General features: G+C 32.2%; 1 protein-coding gene across 8 annotated transcripts in view; it reads left to right on the top strand.

The window, feature by feature from the left end:
• Window positions 1-17,561, top strand: part of LOC118184991 (sodium channel protein para-like) — a 610,313-nt gene that overhangs the window by 167,565 nt on the left and 425,187 nt on the right. The window lies entirely within an intron of this gene.

The raw sequence follows: 17,561 nt of genomic DNA, 5'->3' as shown, positions 1-17,561 counted from the left end.
TGGCTTCGTTCGAAATTTCTGGCATAAAATGCATTTATGTATAACACTCTTAATTCTTTGTCTGGCCCTTAAAATCCACTTTTTCTCCCAGTTAGTGTTTCTGCTACACCTCCATGTTTTACTCCATGTCATTAAGGTATCCATGTTCATGGCAGTCCTTAATGACAGACAAGCGACAAGTTTAATCAGACAAGCGACAAGTTTAATCAGACAAGCGACAAGTGCTTGGCAACAAAAACTGAATGTGCTTCTTGTTGCGAAATATTATCATACTGAAGACGCCCTCCGATTAAAATTATTCCTCTTTAATCTAGAACAGGGTTAAATTGCTTAATGATTGAATTTGCTGCCAATGAAATTTTTTTTTTTTTTTTTTTTTTTGAATTTGCTGATTGAATTTGATTCCTTTAGTTAAAGCTAAATATTCTTCCGGAAAATACTCCATCTGTGTTCCTTTGATCCAATACTGTTTGGCTAGTTGAAACTCTTCTGTTGTTAAACCCCCATTTTTCTTTATTGTGTGAATTCGTCACATTGCAAATAAATCTCTGAATCCAAGCTGTGATTCGTAATACATTGCTAAGTTTGCTGAATTTCCATATGTCTAAAAGTGTTTCTGATTCAGTTCCTACGAAAATAACAGAATTTTCTATTTCGGATTCAGCTTTAAACGAATCAAAAATTTCATTATCGTTTGCGGCCAGTGGTCTTCGTCTTTCCTTATCCAAGGTGGTCCATTCCATCACAGTACCTTATCCTTAAGAGCAACTAAGTTGTCTCCTCTAGACAACAAATCCGCTGGATTTTCCTTTCCGGGACAGTGATTCCACGAATCTGAATTAGATTCTTATTTCTTCAACTTTGTTTTTTACAAACAACTTCAATTTTCGAGAATTTCCCGTGATCCAATGAAGAACAATCATTGAATCGGACCAAAAATAAAATTTAGTATACTTTGGATAATCCAGCTCCTAAAAGCGCTGCAAGAAGTTCCAGCCTAGGTAATGCAATTTAATGTACTGGTGCAACTCTTGGTTTTGAAACTACTAAAACCGAAATAGAGCTTCCAACTAAATCGCTGTAACGTAAATAAATTACAGCTCCATAGGCTGTTTTGCTTGCATCTACAAAACAATGAAGTTGCCAATTAGTTAAATCATCATATTCTTTTAGTTCAAATAAATGCCGTGGTGACGTCACCTCGTTCAAGTGTTCAAGTACTGCAATTCTTCACATCAATCTTGATATGTTTTCACCAAAATCTGGTGGTAAGGATTCATCCCATTTCAGTCTTCTCCTCCATATTTCTTGAAGTATCATTTTCGATCTAATAGTGAACGGAGCAATAAGTTCAATTGGATCAAACATCTTTCCAACAGTTCTTATTACATCCTTTTCGACGATTTTAATTCGTATACATTATTCGTATTCATCAGTTTTTCATTGTCAATGCTTATACAGTCTTCCTTAGAATTCCAGCAATAACCGAGTACCTTTACAGGGCAAAGTATCCGATGCAGTTTTCTCATTGAATCGATCCTGAAGTAGAGGTGTATCTGTTCCCCATTTCCTGATGTTAAATCCAGCTTCACCTAAAACGAACTTCACCTGCCGATGTACTTCAAAGTCAGTTTTTTCATGTTGCAAACTATGGATAAAATCATCAGCATATAATGTGTTACTTAGGATTTGAAACGCAATTGGGTAGTCTCTTTCATACTTACGTGATGTTTCAATGTTGCATTTAGCAAGAATGGACTTGACCTTAGTCCAAAATTAACCCGCGTCATTCTCAGCACTTCTGATTATGTTCGTATCAAATCTGACAGTATCTCTGTCTTCCGATGTTAAAGCTATCTGCAAGAATGCACTTTCAATAGCATCTGTCAAGGCGAACCTGTTCAATCTGAACTGCAGAAATAAGGCCAACAAATCTGGCTTTAAATTCGGACCGGGGTTCAGACAGTCATTAAGAGAAACGGAGTTTATTACGCTAGAAGATGCATCAAAAACAATTCTTATTTTTGTAGTTAATTTATCTTAACGAATTACTGCTTGGTAAGGCATGTAATAAACTTTACTTTCAGACATTCTAGAACCAACCTTTCCGGCTATTTCTTCTGCAATATGCTTCAAAATTATTTCCTCATACTGATTATGAAAGGAAGGATTTCTCTTAAATTTATTAACTAATTTTTGAAAACTTCCTTCAGCAATAGCATAGTTATAGGATAAAAATTCAAAATTTTCATTCCACAGAAGCGAATTTTTATAGCGACCATTAACCATTTTTTTTATAGAGCTTTCGAATTCCCTTAAAACCTCATCATCTTTAAAAGTTTCATTGTACACGATTCCCAAACTTTCTAAATCAAATATTTTCTTTAAAAGCTCCGTTTTTTCTACGTTCTCATTTCGAACAATAGTTTTAATTACTCTGACTTCCCTAGAATTTGATATGGTTTTGGCGTCAGATCCGTTGAACACGAACCCAAGTTTCGTTTCCATTCCCACTAATGATCCTGGCATTCGTTTTATTTTCCGAGTAACGATATTCCAAAAATAATTTGAACCAATTAACAACGATATTGTTACGTTTTCAGAATCTAATTCATCTGCCATTTGTATTTTCATCTGCTTACAATAATCACTCATCTCTCTACCAGGTGCTTTAACTATAGCTTCATAGCTTCGGAAATACATGAAGTTTCGATAGCTACTAAAGTCATGACTTCCTTCGAATTATAAACACTTCTCAAGTTTACCTTCACACGATTGCTCATTTTTATTTTTTCTGCTTTGGAACCCAAAACAAAAATATTTAAACGTTTCTGACATATCACTTCAAACTTTAATTTACGAGATATCGGTTCATCAATAAAAGGTCTTTCACATCCTGTATCGAATAAACATTTAATTTTTACTTCCTGTTTTCCTTTAGTTAGCATACCTGTGGCTGTTTGCAAATATATGTTGCAACCCTCTCGGCTTGAAATGGAATAATTTGATGCATGATTTGTATTGCCGTCATTTATCTTTCTTTTGTTTATTTCGTTTCCCGATAAGCCTTTTGTAAATGATCCCTCCTCACAAATATAATGGCTATGTTTCTTACCGCACTTCTTGCACCGTACTCGATCGCGGCAAAACCTAGAAACATGAGATTTTTTTAAGCAATTAAAACAATATCCGAGACGTAATAAACTATCCTTCCGTTCACTTATAAGGTAAAGGGCATTTATCGATGGTATGTTCATCTGTAGAACAAAATACACACGCATTTTTAATTGTAAGTAGTATTTAACGTCGCTGCTGTCGGTAGACGTTTAGAATTCTCATATTTCTCATATAAGAACGATTTTAAATAGTTAAATTTATCAATTTTTGATAATTAAATTGATTATATATGATTTGATAATTAAAATGATTGTGATTAAAATGATACATTTTTGATAATAATGTGTCAGTAAAGGATTAAAAGCTAAGTAATTTTTATTTACTCTCTTTAGAAGCTAGAAAGATCAAGAACAGGAAAGAGCTATTATTTATATCTGATTTGTTTTATGGTGCCGAACTACAGAGAGCTGTAGTAATTGAAAATGGCACAGCCTAGTGAATTATAAAAATTACGAGTTCCAAATAGAAACTATAAAGACACTTTATGCGTAAACGTAAAAATGAAAGTAAAATTGATGCACAAAATGAATCCTCCAGAATTTCTAAGAAGGGGTAACTATTAATTATCCTAATGCCAAACTGCCGAAATTAAAAATTGAACAGGTAAATATGAAAACTGGCAGGGATCTTGGGGACAATTTGAAGGTGCAATTCATGAGAATATCATGTCACAATGGATATGCATAAGACCCAACGAAACACTTCATATTTTCCATTTTGAAATGGAATGAAGTTTTTGAAATTAAGGCCTTAACGAAAATCTTAAAAGGCAATGCGGGATATTTCGATTAGTTGTTTAAGCAACATTTTATTGCTATTCCCAAAAGTAATTGTTACGAAATGTACAGGCGAGGTAAGATGGCTTCCCCGCAAAGCAATTTTAGGGTTACCATAAAATGGCAAAGGAAGGTAGGGTTGCCACCATTTGGCGACAAAATTGGCGATATACCATGGACGGATGGAGAACCTTCTGGAACGAATTCTTACCGGTTTAGCCCAGAATGTTCTCGAACACAAGCCGAAAGCTATATAAACTCTGCTGGTCCGCAGTCAGTTAATGTGTGTGCCTCGTCTAGCGAGCTGTTAGTCGGTCATTGAGCGAGTGTCTCGAAGTCTCGCTCCGAGCTGGTCGTCGTATGCATCGAGAGAGTCTTTTAGTACATCGCGAATTAGTGCATCGTCGAGTTTTGTCTTAAACTCTGCTGACTCTTGTGTTTTCCGCATACCTTCATAATTATCAATTTGAAAATTATGTACTTCACAAATAAAGTACATAATTTACATTTCATTATACTGTTTTATTAAATATAACTTGTTTTTTAAAAATAATATACTTGAAAATTTCTTTTTCATTGAAATGCGGGTTTAAAACTCTGTTTCATTTTAAAGTGCTTAATATTGAGATAAAACATTTAGCCCAAAGGGGCAAATTGCCCAATAGGGTTATTAATTTCATTTTGTCATTTTGACTCGTCCAATATAAAACGGCGTTTCACTTTTCAAATTGTTGCCACAAAATAATAGAGCCCTGCATTATATTTAAAGACATTACATAATGAAGAATGCCCATGAATATATGTATATTTCTCGCATCGTGAAAAAATGACCGTAACTAGAGACATCAAATTCTGAACAACGTAGTCCTCCACTCGAATATGGGCATCTGGAAGCCCACATTTGGAATCTGGAATTTGTTTTATTATCTATTTCACATTTTGTAAAACTTTAATGAATATTTTTGTTAAGAAATTCGATGATTTTAAAGCGAGCAATGGCAACACTGTACGAAAAAACAAACATCTTATCTCCGGTGTATCGGAAATTCTGAAGATATGCTCTTTTTAAATTATTTTGTGATATTGCTGTTGTATTTTTCAAGGGCAAAGAATATGATATTTTATATTATAAAATCAAAATAGAATAAATATGTAAAATTAAAAAATGTAAATGCTCTTGAATAGGCAAGATTAGGGTATCCAGTAAACTGTGGCTGCTGGTTACAAATAAAGTAAAAGAACCAAAATATTAAATATATGCAGTGTTTCGTTGGGTTCTCATGAATTGCACCTTCAAATTGTCATCAAAATCCCTGCCAGTTGTCATATTTTCCGTCGAAAGGATCAATTTTTAATTTCGGCAGTTTGATATTAGGACAATTAATAGTTACCCCTTTTTCAGAAATTCTGAAGGATTCTTTGTGTGCATCAATTTTAATTTCGTTTTCACGTTTACACTTAAAGTGTCTTTCTAGTTTCGATTTCGAACTCGTAATGTTTTCGCGGTATTCCTGGCTTGCCAGAACATCAGCTTCAAGCATTTCTAAATCACTGATAAGCTTCTTCTAACTGTTATCTTTTTATATATATAAGCGGCTTAAGTGTTTGTCGCCGATAGTTTATTGTTGCCACTCGGAAAAATGAGCGCAGAAATTAACGTTTCCGCAGTTTTTAATTAATATCTCGGCTGATGAAAGTCCTACGAAGATGAGAACGGTTTCGATGGATTTGGAGAATTTTTTGGAATCCCAAGATACGTGTCTCGAATTTTAACTCGGCACCGTTTCCTAGATATTCGAGAAAAAAGAACTTCGCAGGTAGAAAAATCCCTCTAATAGGGGAAACCCAAGAAAGAAAGTGCAAAGTGTAGGGAAAACGTAGGGGAAAATTAGTTTTTAATAAATATCTCGGCTAATTAAAGTCCCACGAAGACGCAAATGGTCAAAATGGCGTGCCACGGACCTGGGGAATCCAAAGGTGTGCTTCGCTAAGCCGCCCGGGATCCAGCCGTTTCGGAAGAGATGATGTTACATCACCCCATATATATATATATATATATATATGCGGCTTAAGTGTCTGTTTGTCACCGATAGTTTATTGGTTGCTTGTGTAACTGTACTAGCCAATGGTGTGAAGTTGCCATAGCACAGGGTTGTCGTTTGAATTGAGAAGTAGACAATTTCCTGTAAAACTTTCTTTTGCTATGACCATCCATAAGTCTGAGGGCCAAACGCTTAAGCGTGTTGGAATTTTTTTTTTTTTTTTTTACCTGAGCTTGCATTTGGACACGGTCAACTTTATGTTACCTGTTCAAGAGATCTTAAAAGAACGGACGTAAAATTAAAAATAATGGATGGTCTTCTGCAGAAGAGCTTAAAAATAATGGAAAGATCTGCACAAGAAATGTTGCGTACAAGAGATCTTTGACATGTGAATTAACATTTGATTATTTAAATCACCTTTATTTATTGAGCTAGCGGTGGCTCTTAAGAAATGTAATGCCAGTGGTTTCCTTCATTGCACTGTACTTTAAGCAATTAAGCAAGTAGAACGGGGAAAACCCATGGGGCAGTAAGCAAAGGGCCGTCCTCGCCGCCTGTCCTGGGTAATTCAATCTTTGTTAGCAGACACCTTTGTACAAATCATTTTAATTATAATTTATAATATCTAGAACAACGGTCATTTCGTATGACCGTCGGACTTTCTAGTTTTAAATAATCCAAATCGTCATAATCAGTATTGTCCCCTTTTAATGTGTCATTTATTTTATTCACAATATCAGTTAAAGAAGTTCGACTAGTTTTTCTTTTATTTTTTAACTCTCTAATTCACTAGTCTGTGCCATTTATAATTACTACAGCTCTCGGTAGTTCCACGCCATGAAACAAATCAGATATAGTTAATAGTTCTTACCTGGTTCTTCATCTTCTGAGCTTCTAAAGAGAGTAATTGAAAATTACTTAGCTTTTTATCCTGTGCTGACACAGTATAACGATGGACAGTTCACTTGACAAGGCACATCTTACGCATCTAACTATATTCTAATGATAAAAGTAAGTAAATCAGTTTGAATTTCAAGGGCTCGATATCGTTCCTTATCCGCTGAGTCTGCAACAATTCGTACAAGGATGTAAAAATGTCTGATGAAAATTTGCTTTCTCCAATGTAAAGTTCTAACAAGAATTTATTTAAGCCAATGAGCTCTAAAATGTTTTAATTTTAATCCTCTTCTCTAACTGTAGCACGACCTTAGTATGCTTTATCATGCAGAATGTGCAAAACTTAATGTACAGATAGTGCCTGTATCTCTTAGGTTAACATGTTGATCGCCAAACATTTCGAATATCATATTTCAACGAAAATATTCATTTTGGGCCGATGTCGAATCCATCTGAACGACGTTTTTGCTTGACATCTGTGCATACGGATAGAATAAAGGACTCTTTAAATGACTTTAAAGTAGATTCAGGTGAGATTTTTTTCGTGACGTCTGTACATAGGTGTGTATCTCGGATAACTCAAAAACGAGTAGCCTCAAATTTTGTATATGGGTCAGCTTTAACATCTAATTGTGCACCTCCCTATATATTGACACTCTCTGTTATCCGACTCGGTGAGCTCTGTTTTTTTATTCTTATATGTTGATAAATGGCATTCTATGGGACTGTTTGTTTACAAATAATTGAATTATTTTTTCCTTATGTTCCGGTTTAATCTTTTATGCCTTTGGTTAATCTGCATTCAATAGTTGTAGAATTATTAATAATTTAAACATTTTTAAGTCTTACTAAGCCTAAGGCAGCCCCCGTTTGTTTATATTTGTCTTATACGGCACTGTTTGTTTAAAAATAATTGAATTATTTTTTCCTTATGTTCTGGTTTAATCTTTTATGTCTTTGGTTAATCTGCATGCAATATTTGTAGAATTATCAATAATTTAAAAACTGTTTAAGTCTTGCTAAGCCTAATGCAGTCGCCATTTGTTTGCATTTGAAACATTTAATAAAATAGACAATTCAGTTTGTACACCAACTTCAGTGCCTTTTTGCCGAGTGGGACAAAAAGTATATTTTAAATTTTGTGCACCGAAAAATATGTCTTCCGGCACGCTGGCCAATTTGCTTGTTTTGCGGCAAAACCTCTAACTGTAAAAATTGGTTTTAACTGTATTTGGGGGTTTTATGATTTCTATATTTTACAATTTTTAATGAAGATGTTTTCAGTTTCTATGCATTTTTGTCACTCCGCGAAATGAGAACTGAAGTACTTGAATGAGAACTGTATCTCTAATGAAATTCTTGGGAATAAGTTTAAATGAAACGCAGAAAATATTGTACATAATATGTATGGGCCATACAGGGAAGTCATGTGGTGACCGCTACAGATATTTTTTACTCTTCTTCTAACACACATTCGCAAAATGTTATTTTACTTACTAAAGTAAGGTAACGTATTAACTCTAATGAAGTAAAATTTGCATTTTCGCCAATTTAAAATCTTAAATTTTTCAAGTATCTAGTAAGTAAATTACACCTCTATTCACATAAAATGGAGAGGAAAGTGGGAAAAGTAAAGAAAGAATACATTTCATTTCATTGGAAATGCCTCGTAAAATCTTACCTCTGTTCTGTTATTTTTAACATTTTTTCTCTTAAGGGAATTTTGAAAAAGTAGTTGTAGAAAAGACTTTTGAACTTTTTTGGGAGGGGAGGGAAGAAAGAATTAAGTACGAATTGATTAAGATCCAAAATATATTCTGGATATAAAAACTAAATCATTAACTTTTATTCCGTGACCTTTTCATAGTTCAACTTGAAACTTTTGATATTATGGAAAATATTAAAACTTTTGTACTGCAACCTTTGTACTTTAATAATAAATAATTTAGTTTATTGACAAATAATTTAGTTTATTATGAATTGAACTTATAAGTTAGAAAATGTTAGGTCTCGTTTTGAAAAACGAAAACTGCGCTATTTACGCTTAATTAATTTAAAAATAAAATACGATAATACAGATCACAATTTCTTTAGGTTAGGGGAGGGAATAAATTTATAAATTCAAATGGATCTTTAGAAGGACTGGAACATTAATATTCATTCAAAATCTTCGTGTTTTGTTGGTTGTTATTTTCTTTGTTTAATCGTTATTCGAATATTTTGAATTCTAGAAAACTGTGTTAAAATGTTCAGTTTAAAACTTTTGAAAGGTTAATTTTATTGAAAGTACTTATAAATAGAAAAAGTACTTATTAAAATGAAAGCGCGACTTTTGATATTTGGATTAGTATTCTTGCGTTTTACGGGTTCGCGGATTGGGAGTAATCGATGATAACACTTGATGAAAAATCGAAACACAATTTATTCTCCAGTATACAGAGGCGAGTTTACAGTTGTCAAAAAGACACGTTTACTGTTGTCAAAAAGACACGTTTACAGTTGTCAAAAAGCTACGATAAACAAGCTGAAACAATCAGCAACACAGCCTTCAGTATATAACGGTGAAGAAAGCTTCACGGCTCAGTACTAAGTACAGCTCCCGACTCAGTCGATCGCTCCCGAGCTAATCTCTGAACTCAATTCATTACTACACTAACCTCTCTCTAGGCGTATAGGCAGGGTATATATAGCTTTGTCTTCGAGAACATTCTCAGGAAAACCGGTAAGAATTCGTTCAAGAATGCTCTCGCTCTTTCTACTGCATATCGCCAAATGGGCGGTTTCGTGCCAAATTTGGCAACCCTTGCCTTTCTTTGCCACTTTCTGGCAACCCCAAACAAGCTTTGCGAGGAAGCTATCTTACTGCAGCTGGGCATTTAGCAACAGTATCATCTCGTGACAGCCCTGAGGACTACATTATCAAGAGAGAATTTAGCATGCTATATTTATCTGCGTTAAATCTTGAAATGCTTCTCTTTCCTCTACACTTAGTATAAAATAAAAATGCTCAAACATTTGTTGCCGAACTGTATAAGAAAATGATATAAACATTTAATAGCTTTTATTATGTACTTTATTTGTTCAATTTCGTTATACCGTTTCATTAAATGTAAGTTTTTTTTAAATATATTTGAAAATTTCTTTTTTCGTTGAAATGCAATTTTAAAATTTTGTTTTATTTTAAACTGCTTAATATTAAGTTAACGCTTTTAGCGGAAAGCGGCAATTTGCCCAAAAGTGCTATTAATTTCTTTTTGTCATTTTGACTCGTCGTCTATAAAAGGGCGTTTCACTTTTCAAATTGTTGTCACCAAATATTGGAGCCCTGCAATATAGCTAAAGATATTAAATAAAGAAGAATCTGTATGAATGTATGTATGTTTCTCGAAATTTGGGATATGAAATTTGTTTTATCATCCGTTTCATATTTTGTAAAACTTTAACGAATTTTTGATTAGGCAGGGTATATAGCTTGCCTGTTAATACTATAGGCAAACGGTCTATAATCGATTTGCTATATATAGATTTACTATACATAGAAATAGGCAAAGCGAAAAATCAGTTTCATATTTATTGCAGTTTACAAGACATAAATATGTTTATGCTATTTTTACATCCCCATCCTGTCCTTCGTCTTGTCTTGTTTCTCTGAAATCGTCTTTTATACCGTGACTTAAATTTTAAATCTCTAAAATGCTTTAATTGCTTAAAAGACTGTTTTTAAATCGAAATACAATTTATTATATTTACGATTAGATTTATGTTTTAAATTGGACTCAGATGGTTAAACATTTATTACATATGCACAAATTTCGCAAAATTTATCACTACTTTTTACTTCCTTGTACGAAGTAAAAAGGAAGTATTGCAATCGCGAAAAATTTCGGGTATCATATTTTAACGAAAATACCCATTTTGACCGCTATCGAATGCAATTTAATGATGTTTTTGCGTGACATATCTACGTAAGGACAGAATAAATGACTCTTTCCCCCCCCAAAAAAAAAATTATAAAACTGATTTTAAATGATTTCTGAAGAGATTTTTTCGTGCCGTCTGTAGGTAGGAACGTATCTCGCATAGCTCAAACACAAGTATCCTCAGAACGTTGAAATTTTGTATACAGGTCTGCTATAATATACAGATGTGCATTTCCCTTTTTGGTTGCAATCGGTCACACCAATAGTATATACATATATACATCCACTCTTACTCGGCTCAGTGAGCTCAGTTTCTTTATTCTTATATGTTTGTAAATTGTCCATTTTTTGCTTTAAAAAAACGATTGAATTATGTTGTTCTGGTTAAAATTTTGATGCCTTTAATTAATCTGGATGTAATATTTATGGAATTATCAACAATTTAAAAGATATTTAAGTGCGGCTAAGCCTAATTTCTGATTACCATGGCAGCCATGTTTTTTTACAGTTGAAACTGATCAGAATAGGGGATCTGTTGTCAATCTAGAGAAACTAAGCTTCGCAACAACAAAGTAACGTCTTCTTTTATTATTTCGAATTAAATTATATTTAATTCATTCTGGAATTATCATTTAAGATATTAGCTGGTTTTTGCATAGAAACTGTAATTTTAATTGTAAAAATTGTTTTTTTTAATTGTTTTAACTGTACTTGGTGTTTTATGTGTTTTGAAACTGTTTAATGAAAATATTTTGAATTATGCATTTTTGCCTTGCCGCGAAGTGAGAACTGAAGTAATTAGTAGCGCAATAGGTAAGCGAAGCTGAATTGTCTGCAAAAAAACTCTTTCTTTTTTATTTGCTTAATTTCTTTAATACATTGTTTTAGATTTATTATAGTATTTTAATAGATCTTACGGTAATTCTTCAGATGATATAATTTTTGTGCAACCTGAGTTATAAAATGAATGAGGTGTAATGCTGTTAAGTGAACCTAGCGCCGAAGTGTCGCTATGGCAAATAAATATAGTGAACTTTAAAGAGTGCATTTATTCTATTGTGTTTTACGTGCTATCCACGAAGTAGATGTAATTCAAAATTCGTTAACTCTTAATTAAATACCTTTAAATGAAATGTAGGAAAATTGTGTACATTGTAATATTCCGTACAAGGAAGTCATGTGGTGTACACATCAGATTTATTTTAGATATCTCAAATAAATGCTTGAAGGGAAATTAACGTAGACAATTTAATTAGAATTTTATATCCTTTCATTAGTCCATTAAATATCTTTTTATCAACTGTAAAAAAAAAAAAAAATAAAATAAAATAATAAAAATAAAAATTTGAATTTTGTATTAAAAATTGTTAGGTCATATATCAGGGATAGGCAAATTATTCGTTGCTATCTTCGATTTCTTATTTGAAAGATTAATTTCGGTTTTACCTGTGAAACTCAGAATTTTAAACATATTCCTGATCTTAGACTAATGAAAAATTCTAATGTGGACACTACATGACTTAATTGTACGGCGTATTAAATTATAAACATTTTTGTTGCATTTCATTTAAACTTACCTCGAAACTTACCTTCTCGAAATATTATAACGTAATTAAAGTTATAATTAATAAATATTATAACGTATAATAATAAAATATTATAACGTAATCTTCAAGGCAAGCTGAAAATAGCATCAATAACTTTTGAAGTTAAATAACCTGGTCACTTTATAAGGTATTCCTCCCACTTTCCTAGCGTGCCTTCGTGGGGTAGTGGTTCTGCACATTGGGCCGGTATTCCAGAAGTCCTTGGTTCAATACCCGGCGAAGGCGTTTGCTAATTTTTCATCCTGCCTGCTTCCCTCCCCCTCCCCGAAAAAAAACCCTTATGATCTACAGCGGCGCGCGAACTAAAAAGGGTGTTGGATAATGATTCTCCTCATTTCGTGATTTTGCGAATTTGGATTTGGCGAATGGGTCTCCTAAAAATTCCCACTTGCCCTTTAAAAGGGGAAATATGTAAGGTATTTCTCCCGCCTTCCTAGGATGACTTCATAGTGTAGTGGTTTTGCACACTGGGCCGATATTCCAGAAGTCCGTGGTTCGATTACTGGCGAGGGCGTTTGCTAATTTTTCATCTGTCCACCAAAAAAAAAAAAAAAAATACCTTATGATGTAGTGGCCAAAAATATTTTTTTTAAAAATTTGACATTGCCAAAATATGAATATTTTCCTCATTTAAAACACTTTTGTAATTGGAAGTATATGGACTACGACCAACGATTGCGAAAATAAAGGCCAGGTAAGGGCTGTTAAGTAGGGTAAGGGTGTATAAAAAGTAAAAAATTTAGAACTAAAATCACAAAGACATGAAAGAAATAAAATATAAAACTGTTTTACAAAACCTGAAACTCCCAATAAAAGCCCCAATCAAATCAGTGTTTTTGAACCAGAAGAAATTCCTAAAACAATACAAGCACATACATATAAATAAAAAAGGAAAAGAAGATAAATACAGTAAAAGTCTGATACAACGTTATCAAGAGGAGGTAAATCAGATGTCAACTAAAATGATTTTTTAGGAACACCACTGTGATGTTATTCATCCAGAATCAGCTGATAAACCATTTCAAATTGTTTAATTATTATAGTTATTTCGAACATTTGGAATGCCTGCTCTACACAACCGCTTTCCTTTTAATAATACATTAAAAACATATGAAATAAATTCAATTTGTCTAATAAAGCAAAAGTAATATATACAATTACTAAATAAAATTAAACTGAAATAATTGATAAAATCTAGAGAAAGTACACACGCAAAATTTATAAAATTAACTGGAAAAAAAGTTTTTTGAACTTATCTATAAAGAAGAAAAATCGACTGTGGGAACTGTCAAAATGGCTATTTCTGCTGAAATGTGATACCGGAAATTTTTCTCAATTAAAATACTTCTTTTACTTTACAAGGAAGTAAAAATATTTAAAATTTCTTTTAAATGGAGAAAAATAATTTATTGTATACTCTAATCTCAACAAGAAATTACATACTACTCTACACAAAATTCATCTACAATTTTATTTCACGAAGGATAAAAGCGTGCGGCGTCCATGTTCAGTTTATAAAAATAATGGCTTATAATGTTGTAAATGCATTTCTATTATTGGCGATTTCGTCATTTAGGTGCCTACACGTTTAGTATTTGTGATGTAAAATTAAGCTGAATTCTGAAAGTCACGACTGCAGTCAGTTTGTATACAAGTGATGCAAAATACGTAACTTTTGCAATTGTGCATGTAACTGAGTTACAGTAACAATCCCTACATGCCCCTCGGTGCCAAGTTATCAGATATATGTAAATAGAAGAATGTATTGAAAACTAAAGAAAAGTACACCGCCGAATTTTTAAACATCCAGAAATTTCGCTGTTTTATCATCAAAATCGTATTTTTTTTTTTTAAACTTCTAAAATGTCGCTAAGATTACTTAAAGAGATACTAGTTACATCTTTGATTCTACTTGAGCTATCAGTACAGTTCTAATAACAAAAAATTCAGTAGTTCTACGAAATAAGTTATATATGAAATAAACATATGCAAAGGCAATAAGCCTCCAACAAATTGAAGATTAAATAAAATAAACAATAATTATTAAAAAAAAATAAAATCTGAAAGGTTTCAGATTTTAAATTACGTCCAAAGGGACGTTTTTTTTAACATTTTGTGTGATACTTTTACTTATTAAATATCATGTTCTTGGCACTTAAACGATAAAATTCAGTTCAAGAGCAATATCGCAAACTAATTTTAAATTGAGCATATTTTTAGAATTTCCGATACACAGTCTCACGCGCTGGGAATAAAAATGTTTTTTTCTGTACTACGTTGCCATTCCTCGCTTTGATATTCTTGAGTTTGTTAATCTAAAATTCTTTAATTCTCTGACATTTGGAGTGATTCGACGAGAAATCGCAAAACGAAAACAATAGTCTTTCAGGGACAAAGCCCTTTGGGTCTAAAAATCTGAAAGCTTACAGGTTTTATATTAAGCCCAATCGGGCTTTGTTTCATTTACATACACATACACGTTTCGAAAGCATTTGGGCAAATGTTCTTTTGGGCTAAAATTATTTGAAAATAGTCTATATGTAGAATTTTGATAGAGAGACTCGCGCGCTGGAGATAAAAATGTTTTTTCACGTACAGTGCTGCCATTGTTCGCAAAATCGTTAAGTTTGTAAATCAAAAATCCGTTTATGTTTTACAAAATTTAAAATATGAGTAAAATATTTTGAAAGTAGGATATCTTTAGAATTTTCAGTTCACGCTGGAGATAAAAATGTTTCTTTCTGGTATAATGTTGCCATTGCTCGCTTTAAAATCTTTGATTTTGGTTATCAAGAACTCGTAAGAGTTTTACAAAATATAAAATACAGCATAAAACAAATTCAAAATTCGAGATTTTAGGTGCCCATATTCCGATGGAGGACTTTCACAATTTGATAGCTGTAAGTACAGTTTTTTTTTTCAACGTGAAAAACATGCTTACATTCATGCAAATTCTTTATTTAATTTCTTTAAATATAATGCAGGGTGACAGTATTTTGAGGCAACAATCTGAAAAGTAATTCAGACTTTTATAGTGATTCAGGGCAAAATCCCGCTTTGATTAATAGCCCTTCTGGTAAGTTGGGCTAATATTTGCACATAAAGTGCTGTGAATAAATAAGTAAGAAAATAAACTCATTTGAAAATAAAGAAACACAAATACTTGCTTAAAATATTACAATATTATACTGATTTTGGCGATTTTATGTAATTAATATTCAAAATTGATTTTCTTTTCATTATTTTACCAGAATAAATTATGACAAAGGAGAAATGCAGAAATTTTATGAAAGAATTTTTTAAATATAAGCGAACAAGCATGTGCGTGAGCACAAAACTAAAAAGATTTTGAATGACTTTTGCAAATATAGAATACCATTTCATAGGAAAGTATAAGAAAAATTTATTAATAAAAAACAAAGGAAATGATATTTCGGTATTCAAAGGGATCTGGGGGAGTAGATAAATATAGAGTCATTTGATTTGCATCACCTTTTATTGGGAAACGATATTTGCACAATATTTTATGCAAAATATTGAAAATGCGTTTTAGCCTCAGTTTTTGCCTGAGCTCCCTGATTGATAAAATACTCGCGATCGCTTCTCACAGAGTTTGCTCTACTTTCGGCTTGCGAGCTTTTATTATGGTAATCTAAATCCCTTGTGTATTCTCTAATCGTCTACCAATTACTCGCTTTAACTGAAATAAAGGAGAGTCTAAAAAATGTTTGATTTCTCACTTCGAATTTTCTTATTTTGATAGCATTGATGGAAAACATTACACTAACAAGACTGGAATGGATTAAATAATTACGATACTTTCGCGAATACCTTTGCAACTCTAAGTATTTTGTCTCAGTATTTAATATCAAACAGTAATGCACATTAAGAGGCATCAGCAACCCCTATACCAACAATGTTGAATTAGCCATTTTCGATGTACCTTTTGTCAAAATCTGCTGTAGATACACGCTTGAAATTTTTTGCGTAATTAAAGTATACCTATCTGATTATACTGAAATGAGCTTTTTAAATATTTTGAATTTTAGAGTAATTTACAGAATATTTTGTTTGGCATAGTAAAATTTAGCGTTTTTCTCACACAAAAAATGATTTAAATTTTTTTTCTAAGTTTATCACAAAAAGGAGTTTTCTAAGTTTATCACAAATATTAGGAAACCTAATAAATAAGCCTTAAAAATTTTAGATGCCTGTGAGCAGTAGTTCCTGATAAAAGGTACATCGAGTATAAAAAAATCACGTTTGGAGAAAAACGCGTTTTTATGTAAAATTCCTCATTGATTAAAGCAGTCGATGACAAATTAAAACTAGATTTTTTACAGTTCTAATTTTCATAGAGATTAAAAAATGGTATTTTTAGAAAGATAAAAGGTAGACAATTTCAAAATGATTTTTTACAGTTCTAATCTTCAGAGAGATTAAAGAATGGTGTTTTTAGAAAGATAAAAGTGTAGATAATTTGAAAATGCAAAAATCCAAAATCACAATTTTTTGAAGATTTAGGGGTTCCAACACCCCTTAACTAGAAATACATTTTAAAGGTAAAACACAAAAGCAAGGTTTTATTTCGTACAGTGTTGCCACTGCTCGCTTTAAAATTTTGAGTTTGTTAAACAAAAATGGGTTAAAGTTTTACAAAATATGAAACAGATAATAAAAAAATTCCAAATTAGGGCTTTCAGATGCCCATATTCGAATGGAAGAGTACGTTATTAAAAATTTCGCTAGGTACCGTTCTTTTTTCACAGCGCTAGAAACATACATATATTCGCGCAGATTCTTTATTATTTAATTTCTCTAAATAAAATGCAGGGTTCTAATATTTTGTGTCAACAGTTTGAAAAGTGAAACGCCATTTATAGTAAACCAACGCAAAATGCAAAAACGAAATTAAGAGCCTTTCTGGGTAAATTGCGCCTTTGGGCTAAAAATTTAAAAGTTTTAATTCTTAATTTGTTCACAACATAAGCATGTACAACTTAAAAATTTCCTATGGAATATATATCAAAATTACTCATTAAATTCAATTAAATCAGTAATCCCAAAGAGTATATTTAAACACTATGAAGCGTTAATTGTAAACTCTTCGATATATCACAATTATTTTTCCGAAAGGCGCAG

The sequence above is a fragment of the Stegodyphus dumicola genome, chromosome 2, assembly GCF_044657685.1.
Source record: "Stegodyphus dumicola isolate Sdum_Otavi_A_Nest chromosome 2, ASM4465768v1".
Lineage (NCBI taxonomy): Eukaryota > Metazoa > Arthropoda > Arachnida > Araneae > Eresidae > Stegodyphus > Stegodyphus dumicola.
The sequence above is the reverse complement of the archived record's forward strand: the minus strand, read 5'-3'. Positions and strand labels throughout refer to the sequence as shown.